Source organism: Canis lupus, chromosome 28 (genome assembly GCF_048164855.1).
Source record: "Canis lupus baileyi chromosome 28, mCanLup2.hap1, whole genome shotgun sequence".
Classification (NCBI taxonomy): Eukaryota; Metazoa; Chordata; class Mammalia; order Carnivora; family Canidae; genus Canis; species Canis lupus.
The window spans coordinates 6,457,579-6,472,959 of NC_132865.1; the positions used below are offsets into that span (position 1 = coordinate 6,457,579).

Here is a 15,381-nt window from a genome sequence, read left to right on the forward strand (position 1 = left end):
GGGCCGAGGTCTGCGCGCCTCCCGCGCCCGCGGGGCTCCGGGGCCTCGGCCTGCACCCCCGCCCCTCTGCGCGCCCCGGGCCGCGGCGAGACCAAGGGAGAGCCCCGCCGGGACACCCACCTTGGCGCCTTTCCTCCGGGGGGGGGCCTGGGCGCGGGCGCTGGGAGCTTCTGCACGCTTGGGGCTCCCGACCTGGCGGCGCCCGGGGGGACACCCCAGACCTGCTCCCCGACCGTTCCGATCGTGCAAGCCCCGCCTGCGAACGGGGGCGCCCCCCGCCCCTAGGAAGGGCTCGCAAACGGGTCACCTGTGCTGCCGCCGGAAGCACGGGGCTCGGCCCGCCCGCGGCTCGGCGAGCCTGGTCCCCGGCGGCAGAGGGCGGGACGCGAGTGTCCGTCGGGGATGCGAGTCCTACAAGTTAGAGAGCGCCCAGGAATAAAAAAAAAATAAAATATAATATAATATAATAAAATAAAGGCGGCGGAAAGCTCCTAGAAGTGATTGCTCGCAGGCGCTGTGAGGCACAGGTGTCTCGCTGTCCCCACTGCCAAAAAAGCCCAGTCCTCTTTGAGATCGACTTGTAAGATGCACAGTTTCTGTCTTTAGTTTTCTTTCCAAGTTCTCGGTTTTTGCTGAATGTCGTTACCGAACGAGCTTGCACATAGCAGGTGTTTGGGATTCCGTGGAGCTGAAAGGAAAAAATCGTTAGGACTCAACCTGCCTCCAGGATGATAACACATTTTTTTTGTTTTAACAAAAAAAATTTTTTTTTCTCTTCTTGGACTTAACACTTTGACACGTTCATTGCACTTTAATGGTGTTTCGAAAAGGGAAGGATGAAGTTGCTTTTCTGTTAATAGTCATAACGTTTTCCTTTTAAAGGACCTGACTTCCTAAAATGTGTGCCAATCCGGAGAATTGGGATATCTAACACCGTGAGAATGTTTGTAAGTGCTTTGTGTGATTTTTCCTTTACGCACTTTGTTTTTCCCTTGGAGTTCTCTTGCAGTATTTCAGATCAGATAGCAGAGCAGGCGTTATCAAATTTTAGGTTCAATCCGGTTTGTATTGAAAGCTTGTGAACTTGCTATCAAGGGTTTACACTTTATAAAGGTTTAGGATTGAATCAGGCCACGATGACTACGTAGAGGACTCTTCTTACAGCTAAGGGGACATGTCAAAAGTGTTTGCGTTTTTATTTTGAATTGTAGGTGAGGTCTTATTTCCATAGAAAATCCAGGTTTTATCATTAAAAAATATGAATGGTAGGTGAGGTTGTGGGGCAACAGATTCAGATACAACTGGTGAGAATGTAGATTAGTGTGTAATCCAAGACTCCCTCGCCTGCCCGGTAGAACCTCAGTTGACCTGTCAGTCCTCGCACTAGCGTGTTGAGGGTGCAGCTTATCTCACACCAATCGCCTGGCCACCCCACAGCACCTCGTGGGCTCCCAGCATTACCCGGTTGTAGGCTCCCTCCTGCACAGCTCTTCTTACTGGTATGTAACGTGCCTGTATGTCATACGTTTCATTTGAACGCAGTGGCTCCAGGGACTGTCTGTTGGACTCTTCACTGTGCCAGCTAGGTTGATCTTGGACAAGCGACTGAGCATCTCTGGGCTTTGATTCTCATCTATTATGAACTTAATTTCATTGGTTGTAAGGATTAAATAAGAAAACACTTAAAAAAGCACTTAACACAGCGTCTGGCTTATGTTAATCACTGAATAAGTGTTTTAATTATTACCAATAATAATATTGTAAGATATTTTTACATTTTCTTTTTTTAAAGATTTTATTTACTCATGAGGGAGAGAGAGAGAGAGAGGCAGAGGGAGAAGTAGGCTCCATGCAGGGAGCCCAACGGGGGACTGGATCCTGGGACTCCAGGACCAGGCCCTGGGCTGAAGGCGGTGCTAAACCGCTGAGCCACCCGGGCTGCCCTATTTTTACATTTTCTAAGGCAGAAATCCAGAAAGCTTGGATTGAATTGTGCCCCTTGCCAGACTCCTATGTTGAAGCCCTAACCCTCCTCCCCATGTGACTATGCGTGCAGATAGGGCCTGTGGAGAGGTAATTGCGGTTATATGAGGTCGTAAGTGTGGGACTCTAATCCAGAAGAGCTGGTACCTTATAAGAAGAGGAGCTTTCTTCTTCTGCCAGGAGAGGGTGGTAAGCTGGGAAGAGCTCTCATCAGGAACCACATTGGCAGGCACCTTGATTTCAGACTTCCCAGTCTCCAGAATTGTGAGAAAATGTCTGTTGTTGAAGCCACTCAGTCTGTGGCATCTTATTATGTTAGCCCCAACTCACTAACACAGTATGTTTTTGCATTTTCTAGAAGCAAACAAAAAAAACGTTAATGGAAACTATTCAAAATAAATCGTTGCATTTCATAAACTGCGTAATCTATCAATGTATCATCTCGTGAGGTAGTTTGGTAGTGTAATATTCAGTTTCAGAGTGTTCGAGAAAACATTCTAGAAAAACAGTTCCTCCTTTATTGAAGCCCTCGGCAGCTCAGATACCTCTCAGATTTCTTATCCTCAAGCCTATCAGTGCTTTTGGGTACAGGGAATACCTCTGTTGAGCTGTCAGTTTGGCAGTCTTATCCATTCAATTCTACATTTTGATGGCAAATGGTACGAGTGCTTTCTTGACTACACAGGAAACTGGGGGCAGAAGCTGGGGCTGGTGACTTAAAGTTGGTTCCTGCAGTTTGAACTTAGGACAGAGAGAAAAATACCAAAGAGGCTGCTTGCTGAAAATACAATTTCTGTGAATTTTTGTAGCAGGTTCTGTTGCAGAGAACAGAAATTCTGAATTCACGCTAGCAGCATTAAGGAAGAAAAAGGAATTTCTTACAGGGTATAAACATGTTGCAGAATCCTAGGTAGACTGAAGAAACTGTTAGAAGCTGAGAAAGAATACTCCAAGTCACAGTGAAAGGGCAAGCCACCAAGGGAGCTGCTGCCTGTCTATGGCCAAGATGCCGCCTGCCAAATCGGCTACTTTGGCTACAGCTGCTGATTCCAGAACTGTACCTGGCGTTGCAACACTATTTCTTGTCTGTCTCCCTCTACTACAGAGAAACTTCGGTTTTCTGTTCACCGTGATCCACCACAGCGCGGAGGACAGATCTCGGCCTGTAGTAGGATAAGCACATAGCATCATAGGTAAGGCTCATCCAGTAAACCCCAGGGCTGATGCTGGCTAAGCCTTTCGTTCAAGGGAAGGAGGAAACATGTGTCACAACTCATTTGTCTGTTTCATTCCCTGTAAGGGCAGCTTCTAGATTCTATTTGCACAACGACAAGACTAGAGAAAAGGGGAAACGTAGAGAATGAAGAGTAGTCAGAAACTGTGACCGAAAAGATAGAGTCATACAGAATTAATCAAGGTTTCAACATCGAAGATGTTGGTCCAGAATAGAAGGTCCAGAAAGAGCAGAGCAGATGGTTGGATGAAATTTGCAATGAAAAAAATATATATATTCAGAACAAAAAGGAGACATAAGTCTGCAAACGTAGAAGATCTACTGAATCCTGAGAAGGAAAAAAGAAAAAGTCTGCATGGAGCAGATCTTACAACGTAAGGCTAATGAGAGTAAAACGATTGTAAAAGCTTCCCGGGAGCAAGCACAGGTCCTCCACGAAGGGAAGAGAAGCAGGCTAGCAGTCGGCTAGCTTCCCAGCCGCAGGACTGGCTCTCCGGAGACCCAGAAGCCTGACTCTTCCATGGGAAAGTGAACTTGGAATTCCAAACCACGCCAAACTATCAATAATTTTGGTGGGGTGGGGCAGGGGAGGGGGGGAGAGGTTGCAGAATGAAAAAGAAAGATGTAAACTGAGAAAGCTTCCTTTCCCAAATACTGTTCTTTAGGATGTTACCTGAGAATGTGGGCTGGCAAAACAAGGGAATTATCCAAGAAACTGGAGCAGGTTGGCTGTCTGGACCACAGGACCAGCTCAGAAAGGCAATGAAGCCAAGTCCCAGGATGACCGGGCAGCGGGCCCAAGAGCCACCCATCGGAATGGGCAGGGACCTCAGGGCTGCAGGAGAACTGCCCGGGGAAAGAAAGGAGGCCTTCGATGTGACAGGTGTCCTGGAAATGTTGGAAGAACCTATCCTGATGACGCCACGAAAGCAGACAATGCAAGACGAAAGCACAAAGGCCATTAGAAGCCAAGCGGGGGGTAGGAGCGTAGGACTAAAAGTTTACAAACGCACAATATAGTCGTGGAAGACAAGTCACGTGGGCAGAGGACCATGGTTACGTAGACATAAGCACTACTCACTAATTTTCACGTTTACGCTTCGCCTAGAGACAAGGCAGGAATCTCTTACCTAGGGTTGCAAAACGCATTTCAAACGTTCATCATGATCATGTAAAGAGAGCAAGAGAGATGAAGGGAAAGCCATGGGTACAATAGTCTTACTTGGCGAAGTCATTGAAACTTATCATACTGCTCGTAACTGAAACAAGAAGTACGATTTTAAGATTATTATTCAACATCACGAAAGTAATTAATGGAAAAGCTAACAAAGTGGTATAATTTATGAGGCATTTCAGGCAGATTTTGAAGATTTGAGGTGGTTTGGTTCATCCCTGCCTGCGTTGGCAGGGAGCGCGCAAGACCTAACACGGACACGTCCCGAATTAGCGGCCTAAGCCTGTTATTTAGAAGTAGGCCGGTGCCACTGTGCTAAACATGCTTGCTTCTGGGGAGCAAGACTGGGAGCCAGATTGGGCAAGGATGGGTGGGGGCTCATTGCTTTGTGTTCAGCCCACTTGAGTTGACCCATTCGTTTATAGGACGAACGTTTGCCGTCTGCCAACAGTGTGCCAGGTACACAAACGAAACAGAATATTTGGGGACACGGAATATTTTCTACCATGACAAGGCCAAAAGTTGAAATTAAATATTAGCCTTGTTCTTAAAATGCTTTATTAGGCAATCGATGCCAACCACGCCGTTCCTCCCTTCTCTTGCCCTTGCTCCTAAAGTCATCCTGTTGGAACACAACCCCTGCAGTCATCCGACCCCCTACCCATTATTGTTTGTTGGTTTTGTGGGGAGCCTGGGGCCGAGGCAGCGAGGGAGCAAAGTGCCTCCCCGACCTTTATCCCCCAGGGGGTGGCGGGCAGGGGTCCCAGGATCTCTGCGAGGTGACGCGTGGCCTTGGAGTTGCTGCCATGGGCTGGGGCAGGCATGAGTGTGCCCCCCAAGGACCAACCCGGGAGCAGGAGTGGGGGGAGCAGCCCCCCCTTCTTCACACAGAGCCGAGCAGCACCTTTCAAGCCTGGCTGCATATTCAAATCCCCTAAAAGCATTTAAAAACCGATACACCGGTATAGCCCCTTCCTACTGCGGATTAAATGAGAAGCAAAGTGTCGTCAGGCACCGGATTCGAATCAGTAACATTCAAGTCCCAAGCAACGTTTGGACACTTGATGGGAGTGACAAAACAAATTTGAGCTCCAGACCACTTCTCATCCTGTTGTGCCCACTGCAGCAAGTGTGAGAAAGACCCACACTCGCTTCTTCAACCCTACAATGCATGGTTATAGCGTAAATAGAAAGTGGGCAGCTTCTATTTCATTAACATAGTGAATTCATTGATCAAAAGTCCCCTCAGACACAGACGAGTTTACAGTTGTCCTCTCACCTTTTATTCTTAGCCTCCCGTCCCCACCTCGCTGTTCTGTCCAAACGTAGCAGAGCAATCTCTCCTTAGGAGTTTGCGTTGGCTGTTCCCTTTGTCTAGAACACTCTTCCCACCATATCCATATGGCTCTCTCCCTCCCCTCCTCAGTTTACTCAAAAATCACCCTCTCAACGAGGCTGACTCCGATCACCCTGTTTAAAATTGTAATCACCCCTCCTCGCCCCCAGTGGGTACTCCCAATCTCACCGCACTCTTTTTACCAAAGCACTTATTACCTTCTGACATATTCTATAATTTGCCGGCTTCATGGATCTACTGTGTCATGTTTGTTCCCTCCCCTTAGAATGCAAACCAGTAAGATAGGGTTGTTTTTTTTTTTTTCCATTTTGTTCACTAATGAAACATAAGAGTCTGGAACGGTGCCTAACACATAGTTAACACTCAATAAATATTTGCTAAACTTCAGGGGCCTCTTAAATATCATCTAGCTCATTATCTCTGTAAAAGATATGTGTTTAGCCACGTTAACGATAATGTGTGTTTGGAACGTGCTAGCGTTACGCTGTTACATAAAGTCTTTATGGAGTTGTAAATCTACCCAGGCAAACATTCCGTCTCTCCCAGCGAAGCGTGCTGGAAACCAGGGAGGAGAGTCGGAAAACCTGGGTTTTCCTCTTGTCTGTTAAGTAGGTATATAATTTTAAGCAAATTACCTTTCACCTCTCTGAGACTCGCTTGCATCATCTGCAAAAGGAGGTTGGTAATATTTTATTACCAGAGGTGAGATTGAAATGCAACATTAAGTTTGTGTTGTTTTCTATTTTATTTTTTTAAAGATATATTTATGAGAGAGAGAGAGAGAGAGAGAGAGAGCAGGGGGGCAGAGGGAGAGAGCAAGAGAATTTCAAGCAGAGTCTGCTCTGAGCGTGGAACCTAATGTGGGACTCGACCTCATGACCCTGAGATCACCACCTGAGCAGAAACCTGTGCCACCCAGGCGCCCCTGCTGCTTTCTATTTTAATATGAAAGCAGTTAAAATACACGCCAATCTCCACATTGCAGGTTGAATATCATATGGCGGTTAAAAGTTATCCTCTGTGGAATCAGATTGTCCTTATTTTAATCGTTGCTTAGCTGCTCATCACTTCTGTATCAAACAAGTTAATTAAACACCTCAGCCTCAGTTCCCTCTTCCCAGTAAAATGAATATGGTAATAGTACCAGTTTCAGAAGTCAGTGTTATGTTTACCGTGAAATTAAATTAGATATTCCACGTAAAACATTTAATAGAGCGCATGGTTCATGATCAGGGCTCAGTAATTGTTAGTTATTAACTTTTGACGAAATAGTCATCTTAGCAATACTTTCTGCTTGTGGAAATAAATGAATACTCATCAGATGAGAAAAGCAAAGGTTATTTTTATTCTGAGCTTGCTATAGGGTGGCGTTGGCCACCATCACGGGTTTTGGCAGACACTCAGAGGCAAGCAGATGAAAGCTTGAGTGGAAGGGATGTTTTTGGGAAGGCCCTGATTGGAGGCTGCTGGCAAGGGGTGGTTATGGGCAGGCTAACTAGAAGCCAGGCATGGCTTATTGGCTTGGGGTGCATATTTGGCTTTCTCCGTTGGGGACGAGGTCAGAAGCAGGAACAAAATTAGGGGAGCTGGCAGCTATTTAGCAAATCCTGGACATTTGGAGCCAATCATTACAGAAGTTATTGTTTAGCTTCCGGGCCTGTCACTGCGGGTAGCAGTCTGGCTCCCGGTAAGCCTGCCATGGAAGGCGGGCTTCCTGGGCTGTTTATTGAAGATAAAGATGTTGGATTCCTGAGCAGGTTGCTACAGGTTGTGGATCAAAGTTCTATTTTTATCTATGGTCTGATCATCACCTGTTTTGCATATTCAGCCTCTCAGATTCATAAGAAAACAGTCAAAATTTAATTTCCTTCATTGAATGTGGCTTTTTAATATCACAGAATAATATTAAGTCTGGGGACAATTTAATTAACTCAGTTAATTAACTTACACTGATACAGTAATTTTCAATGTTATATCAATTAAGAGTTTATTTAGGGGGGACCCGGTGACTCGGTCGGTTAAGCACCTAACTCTTGATTTCGGCTCAGGTCACGATTTCAGGGTCGCGAGATGGAGCCCGACGTCAGGCTCCACGCTCAGCACAGAGTCTACTTGAGATCCTCCCTCTCCCCACCTCACACGCTCACTCTCTCTTTCAAATAAATAAATAAATAAATCTTTTGGCGGGGGGAAGAATCAATTTAGTGCCAGTGGGAGATTCTATTTGGAGGATGATAGCAGCTAAGCTTTATTAGCAAGGTTATCAAGAATATTGACTGGAGAAAAGTGGATTGTTTAAGCTTTATAATAGATCACTTATTTATTTGATTTAAATATTGATATTTTGTTGATATACACTTACCCAATCAGTATCTTCCAAAATACGTTACCTTCCCTTAATCACTTTTGTACATAAAAAAGGCTTAGAACAAATATAATTATAGATATCCTTTCTACCTATTCATCCTCTTCAATAATTCTTTGCTCATTAAATCAGAGAAAATTCTAACATGCCCAGCAAAGTTATTTTTAGAAAGAGACCCATTTCTGACATTTCCCTCCAGAGGCTTTAGAATTTTAGTTTATGCCACCAAATAGGATAATTTCATAAGGATGCTGACATTATTTTTTACTTTAAAACAGATTTCTGTTATTTTGCTCCTAATTTTATTCTCTTTTCTTTTCTTTTCTTTTTTCTTTTTTTCTTTTTTTTTGAGAATATTTGGCCTCCTTGGTTGATAAAAGGGTTTTATGATATAGCAGTTCTTTTGGATGGATGCATCTCAGAGCATTTCGAGTTGCTTAACAATTAACAATGACTTATTTGAAGCTTCTCACTCCTATTGAACATCCATTGCTATTTTGCATTTATTTCCTGTAGATTTGAAACAAAGACTACAATGTTAAATATGTCACAGATTAGATTACTTGGAAAGAGCAGTTGAATTTCCACCATCATATAATTTCTTCTTCATATGTGCAATGACAAAAGAAGAGGAATTGCAAACCTGGCACTTTAAGGCATTTAAAATTATAAAATTATTTAAAAATAAGACAACCTGTATTTAAATAATAGTGCTATCAGCAGATATATGGTATTAATAAAATACCTGTATATTTGTCCTTGTTCTCAATCTTAAAACAGATTATTTTAAATCCAGAAATAATAGCTTCAACCATAAACGTGAACATATAGCTATTTCTAAATTTTATGTTAGAATATATACCGGTCACAACGTAGTTAAATTAGCCATTTTATTGACTGTCTAATTGCCTACGACATTTCCAGAACTAGAATCTTTGATAGGCTTGTTCTTTTGGAAGGTGGCCAAGGAATGTGCTTATTTGAGTTTTGTTTTTATGAACCATAATAGAAGGCAATAAAAACTCATGCTAAGTATGCGAGAAATTTAGTGTGGCATCCAGAGCTCAGAACTAGAGTTTGGAATCATTTACTGTAAAAGCATGTAAAACACATCTAGCTTCCATATGCAACTCCAGGGAGGGGCTGGAGGATCAATTTTCTTTCTAAAAATACCACATATGCAAGATTCCATCCCCAGAGTTAAATCACAAAACACACGGAAGCATTACATAAACTGATTAAACAAAGGCATTTGAAATCTATCCACTCAGGATTTTTTTTTTTTCATATGAATATATGTTTTACTGCAGGAAGATTCTGTTTGGCTTATTTACAAATCTGTATTTAATGTAAGGTCTCGTTCTTTCCTTGTGATTTATATTCTTTCCTTCTTCGTAAATATGCCAAAGTATCTTTCAGACTAGATTGTACCCTTTCTTCTAGTGCTTGGTGTGCAAATTCTTCTGTTTGTTTTGTCTGCTAATACTTTCTCCAATGATTGGAAGATTCAAGAAGAATATGGTTTCCAGCTATGAATTCATTCCAGCGGGGGTTGATTTGGGGGCTCATGCTGTGCACTCAGGATGGAGATACCACAGCCCAGTTTCACATTTGCTTCCACTTAGGCCAGCTGGGGTCTATCATGTCTAGAGGAGTTTTAATGGAAATATCTTAGTTGAGGACCATTTGAGCCAAGCAGAGAGAACGAAGTTTGACTCTACAGCTACCTACAGGCTGATTCCTATGGTGACTTCTTTTCCACCCAGCTTCCTGGAAGTTTCCTGCACAGGATCAGTGGCTCTAGTTTTGCCATTTCATGGAAAGATCAGCACCTTATGATGCCTGGTCATGGGCAGGAAGTGTACTGGGAGGTGTTTTGGCTGTGACATGCTGCGTTCCTTTGTGTTTCTCAGGATCCCAGCACCCTGCTCTTAAGCATAATATCTGGTTTTGACCTATCCATTAGCTGGGAGGACCTTATCTCCTAGCATCCAAATTAGGGCACTTTGCATGTTGGAAGGGGACATTGTTTGCTTTACTCTGAAGCAGCAGGTACAGAGCAAGCCAGTCCTTAGCAAACCAATCCTACAGTCGGTGTGCGCTATTTTGGCTTCTGCCCCTGCTCACTACTCATTGCCCCATGCTTTCCATGTCTTTATTTCTACAGTGCAGAGATTTTCCTGTGCATTTCTAGCTTGACAAGTACATCTGAAACTTCCACTGTTATAGTTGATCCGCGTGCTTGTATTGCGGGGGGGAGGGGGTGGGGAGTCCTTCCGACATCGACTTGTTCTGAAATATGTTGACCTAAAATGTCTTAATTTCTTTAATATATGCAAGTCTTCCTGCTGCTTGTGAGAGCCCGTTGAGTTGATTAGCTAGTTCCCTTTTGTCATAGTCACGTTTACTTGACTCCTGGATACAAAGATGGTAAATAATTTCCTCCTTTTTCTCCCTTGAAAGAGCTGACTGGATCTTGTCTAATATTCTATGGTTTCTGGAGGTTTCATTATTCTTAGGGTAAAATCAACTAGTCCTTTCCCTTCCCTCAAAAGAATCAAACTAGTTCTTTGAACTTGAATTTACTACTGATATGCACAATGCTTAATAACACTTTACTGTTATTTGGCATCTGATTTTAGCCAGGAAAACTACTTTGGCGGTTGACTTCACACCTAATTGCTCATTACTCAGAGTCGGGATTCCATTCTATGGGACTGGGCCCAGCCAAAGCCAAGAAAGTTCTGACTAGACTCAAGTACAGGGAAACTAACAGAAAGGAAGCTGACATATGTGAACAAAGGAGGTCTGTTTTTAAATCTGAATTAAGTCAGAATGGGCAGGAGGGTCTTAGCCTGCAATAGGAATCTAGTGACCAGAACTGGGTCACAAGGTGGGCGAGCTGAACACTTGAGGCAGAACCCGCATGTGTGCTGAGTTTAGACCTTCATGGCACAAGCACAAATTAAATGAGGCCACGTGGGTCATAAGCTCTTAGAGAAGAGCTATTGGAGCGCATTCGTGTCACACGGCCTCCTTGTCCCCTATTGGTGGTTCATCCCTTCCGACATACATCCCTTCCTTCCAACACGATCATCTGCTACCCTTTGAAGACTCTACAGGCCCAGGCAGACTCTTGAGACTGGCAGAGACAAGCCTGTTGCCAAGGCAGCCATTGGCCATTGGCCTCCACTAACAACAACTTGGCTTCATTACAACGGCTGACCGCCTTCTCTAGCACTCCGACTTCTTCCATTCCAGCTTTTCCCTACTGACCATAGTCTGCCTTTTCTTCCTGCTTTATATCTTTATCTGGGCGCTCCTACCATCAACGCACCCTCATGGGTTTGGCCAACAAAGTTTTTTATGGTCTTACGTTGAGGAATGGCCCAAACCCTATGTAATTCATTGACGTGTTAAACTTCTTGGCTTCATCTTATGAAGGTATAATTTAGAGCCAGAACCTGAAATAAAGCAGAGCTCACGCTTGATTTACTCTATTGACAGAAGGAACTATTGTCTTCTTTGTTCCTCTATAGCCATTTGATTACTTAAAAAAGTATCATATTTCTTCAGCACCTGGGTAGCTTAGTCGGCCAAGTGTCAGACACTTGGATTCGGCTCAGGTCCTGATTGCATGGTTCATGGGCTAGAGCCCCAGACTGGGCTGTGAGCTTGGCAGGAGTTGGTTTGGATAGTCTCTCCCTCTGCCCCTTTCCCTGCTTGTTCTCTCTCTCTTAAATATATATAAAATCTCTGATTGTGTCAATACAGCCACTACTTCTCTAACTTTCATAATATGTTAATCTGAACATTAAAAGAGGAACTGGGGATCCCTGGGTGGCGCAGCGGTTTAGCACCTGCCTTTGGCCCAGGGCGCGATCCTGGAGACCTGGGATTGAATCCCACGTCGGGCTCCCGGTGCATGGAGCCTGATCCTCCCTCTGCCTGTGTCTCTGCCTCTCTCTCTCTGTGACTATCATAAATAAATAAAAATTTAAAAAAATAAAAAATAAATAAATAAAAGAGGAACTGTACATTAAAAGCAAACATATAGTTGGGCAGCCCTGGTGGCTCAGCGGTTTAGCGCTGTCTTTAGCCCAAGGTCTGATCCTGGAGACCCGGGATCGAGTCCCACGTCGGGCTCCCTGCATGGAGCCTGCTTCTCCCTCTGCCTGTATCTCTGCCTCTCTCTGTGTGTCTCTCATGAATAAATAAATAAAATCTTTTTTTAAAAAAGCAAACATATAGAAACACACTTGTGTGCTTCTATCCTACATATTTAAATACTTGTATCCCATATATTTACATCACATACTATGGAAAATTCCAAGGATGCTACTGTTCTCTTTCCTGTCCTTGACTCCTTAACTTACCCACACAGGTTGGGATTCCTTGACAATACGTCAATTCATGCTCTGTTGAACAAATATTTTCTATGTATTTTATCTCAGCACCTCTCTATTTTCCTTATCCTACCCAGGTCAAATTGTAGAAATTATCCTTTCACCAAAAATTTAAATCTTAAACCTTTGCAGAGCAATCAAGGTATGTGGTCTATTTTTAACTGCCATTTAACATCTTACACATATCTTTCTGGTGACCTTCAATTCATAGTAGTTCTAGCAATACACCAAGATATGTCTTGTCTCAAGCCTTTGTGCCAGCTTGCTTCGTTCCCTGGAATGTCCTTTTAAAAAAAATTACTGAGTAGTATTCCATTATGTGGTATTCCATTAAAGAAACTACTTTAGCTCTTTACCAGTTGATGGACATTGGAGTTATTTACAACTTGGGGTTGTCATGGACGAAAATTTAAAAATAAAATTGTCAGAAACATTTGCAAGCCCGTCTTTGTGTAGACATACATTTTCATTTCATTTTGGGGAAGACCTAGGTGTGGGATTACTGGCTCATATGATAGTGTATCCTTACTTTTAGAAAAAAAATCCAGAACTATTTTCCAGTGTGGCTAGATTACTTTGCATCTGCACCAGCAATGCATGAGAGTTTCAGTTGCTCAGTATCTTTGACAACACTTGGTATTGTCGGCCTTTTTAATTTTAGATATTCTGGTAGTATATCAAGCAGCATCTCATTTGGGTTGTAAATGTGCTCTGCATGAATGACTAATACTTTTGAGCATCTTTTCATATGCTTATGTAGATTCTAGAATACAAGTTCTTTCCACAGAGGTTCTCTACATAAGGTTCCACTCAACTAATCCCTCTCAGTATTCCCTGGGGAGATAGAGATGTGCAATAGTTCGGGAAGTCGTGCTATCAACCCTTGATATCTTTTCTCTACATTTCATGAGAGACAAGTTAAGCCATAGTTATTTTGGATTTATCTCTCTATTAGCTGAACTAGAATCCAAACGGACACATCATAGTATCTTGCCTGTTTCTTCTTAACCTCCTGAATTGGTTAATTAATTTCCTTCTGAGAGTTGACATCGAAGTCAAAGGAGTTCGACTTGAAACATTAATGGAGTTCTTGGTCATGGGGACAGTGATTTGCATTAATGTGAGGGAGAATAACAAAGAAGAAAATTTTGGTTCAGAATGGGAAAACTTCCCAACAAAGAGCAAAATAATCATGTAGAAGGAAACGGTTGGGGATTTTAGATTAATGGTGTGGGCTGGCTTTTGCTGTGTGATTCCTAGACAAGGTACCTCAACTCTCACATTCTGTCTCCTAATGCATACAACGGGGATAATAATTCTCAGTATCTCTACTTCAAAGGATTTTGAAGACGACAAAGGACTCAGGATAACATGAAATAATATATGTGAAAGGTCTGTAGAAATGCAATAGAATTAGCAGTAGTAAGAGCCATAGCAGGAGCAGTAGTGATAAAAATAAAAATAGGTGTAGAAATGAGCACTGGTCAGCATTCAGTGTGTTGCCTCGGGAAGAATGGGGCTTCCTGCCTCCTGCGGTAATATTCCGGCAGAGGCTGGACAACCAGCCCCTAGCGTGTTGCGGAAAGGAATCTGTTGGACAGAACTTCAACCATCTGGTCTTTAATGTGCTTTCCAAGTCTAAGCCTCTGTATCTTCGTTATTGTCAATCACAGTATGCTTTTTCTGGGCCTTTGGCAAAGTGCTACAGTCAGTACCCGAGGAAGCAGGGACACAGTATAAAATAAGAGGTAGTGAGATATTTTAAGTACTCTAATTGTGAAAGTTGTTCATTTCATTTCTACCACCTCCTTCGAAACACTATTAGTGAATAGCAAGTAGGCTTCAACATTAGTCACTTTTAGGAACACTGAGCTAAAGCTGATCCTTGTGAAAGGCAAGGCGTGGATTCCATTTGTGGGCACAGAGCTCCCATTTTGGAATTCCTGGGAGCAAAGATTTCCAGGGTCACTGATATTTTTCATTAAGTTCTTAGGCCGATACACAGCTATATCTGAGTAAATCAGTCATCACGCAGCAAATAAATGCATAAGCTAAGTGAATGATCGAATTTATACAATGAATAAATATGTGAGAGTATACATTTTTACTATACCCAAAGACAGGGACAAATATTAAGGGGGATAGGATATTTCAGATGCAGGAAGTTCAGTAATTTTTAAAAATTAACATTGTTAGGAATAGACATTTTGGAGCCGATCAAGTATCTGGCACGTTTTAAAAGCATTTATATTTAAATAATTTTCAAGTACATTTAAGCTAATAAACTTCTTCCTTTAAAAATATATATCTGAATTTCTACTTTAGAAGTAATACCTGGTCATCATATAAAGTTAAGAAGAGGGTATCAGGGTGGTCCCTGCTTTAAGAGGGAGGTTCTTTTCAGTTAAGTCCCCCTTTACCAGAGGTCTTTATCTGGAATCACACAGTCTTGCAATGAATGAAAGAAGTTGAGGATGCAGTGTTGTACTTTCTTCAGTGGATATTTTAAGGAAAACTGAAATTTGATCCGAAAATGTAGCCTCAGAAACACCAGCAGGATAAAATTGCAAAGGAAAAACTTAAAAATCAGATGTCCCTTACATTTTAGGAAAAATCAACCTCATAGAGTGTACCTAAGACAGAGTTTAATGGCCAGCTAGGTAAGCGGGGTCAGCAGCTTTACAATCCTAATGAAAAGTTAAAAATGCAGTTGGAAATCAGAACACGGAGCGCTGGGTGGGCTGAGAACCCTGACGGAGGGGGAGGCTCACAAGTCCTCTTCCCCACAGCCAACAGCAGTCTTCTTCATTCCTCATAGAAATTGGATGAGGCCTCTACCATTTAGGACAAAGACTGGGTTCA

General features: G+C 42.9%; 1 long non-coding RNA gene across 1 annotated transcript; it reads left to right on the forward strand.

The window, feature by feature from the left end:
* Positions 1-126: 126 nt before the first annotated feature.
* Positions 127-6,148, forward strand: LOC140620141 (uncharacterized). Its single transcript, XR_012019878.1, has 3 exons — positions 127-947; positions 3,089-3,176; positions 3,883-6,148. It is a non-coding gene; the product is annotated as an uncharacterized lncRNA (long non-coding RNA).
* The last annotated feature ends 9,233 nt before the right edge of the window (positions 6,149-15,381 follow it).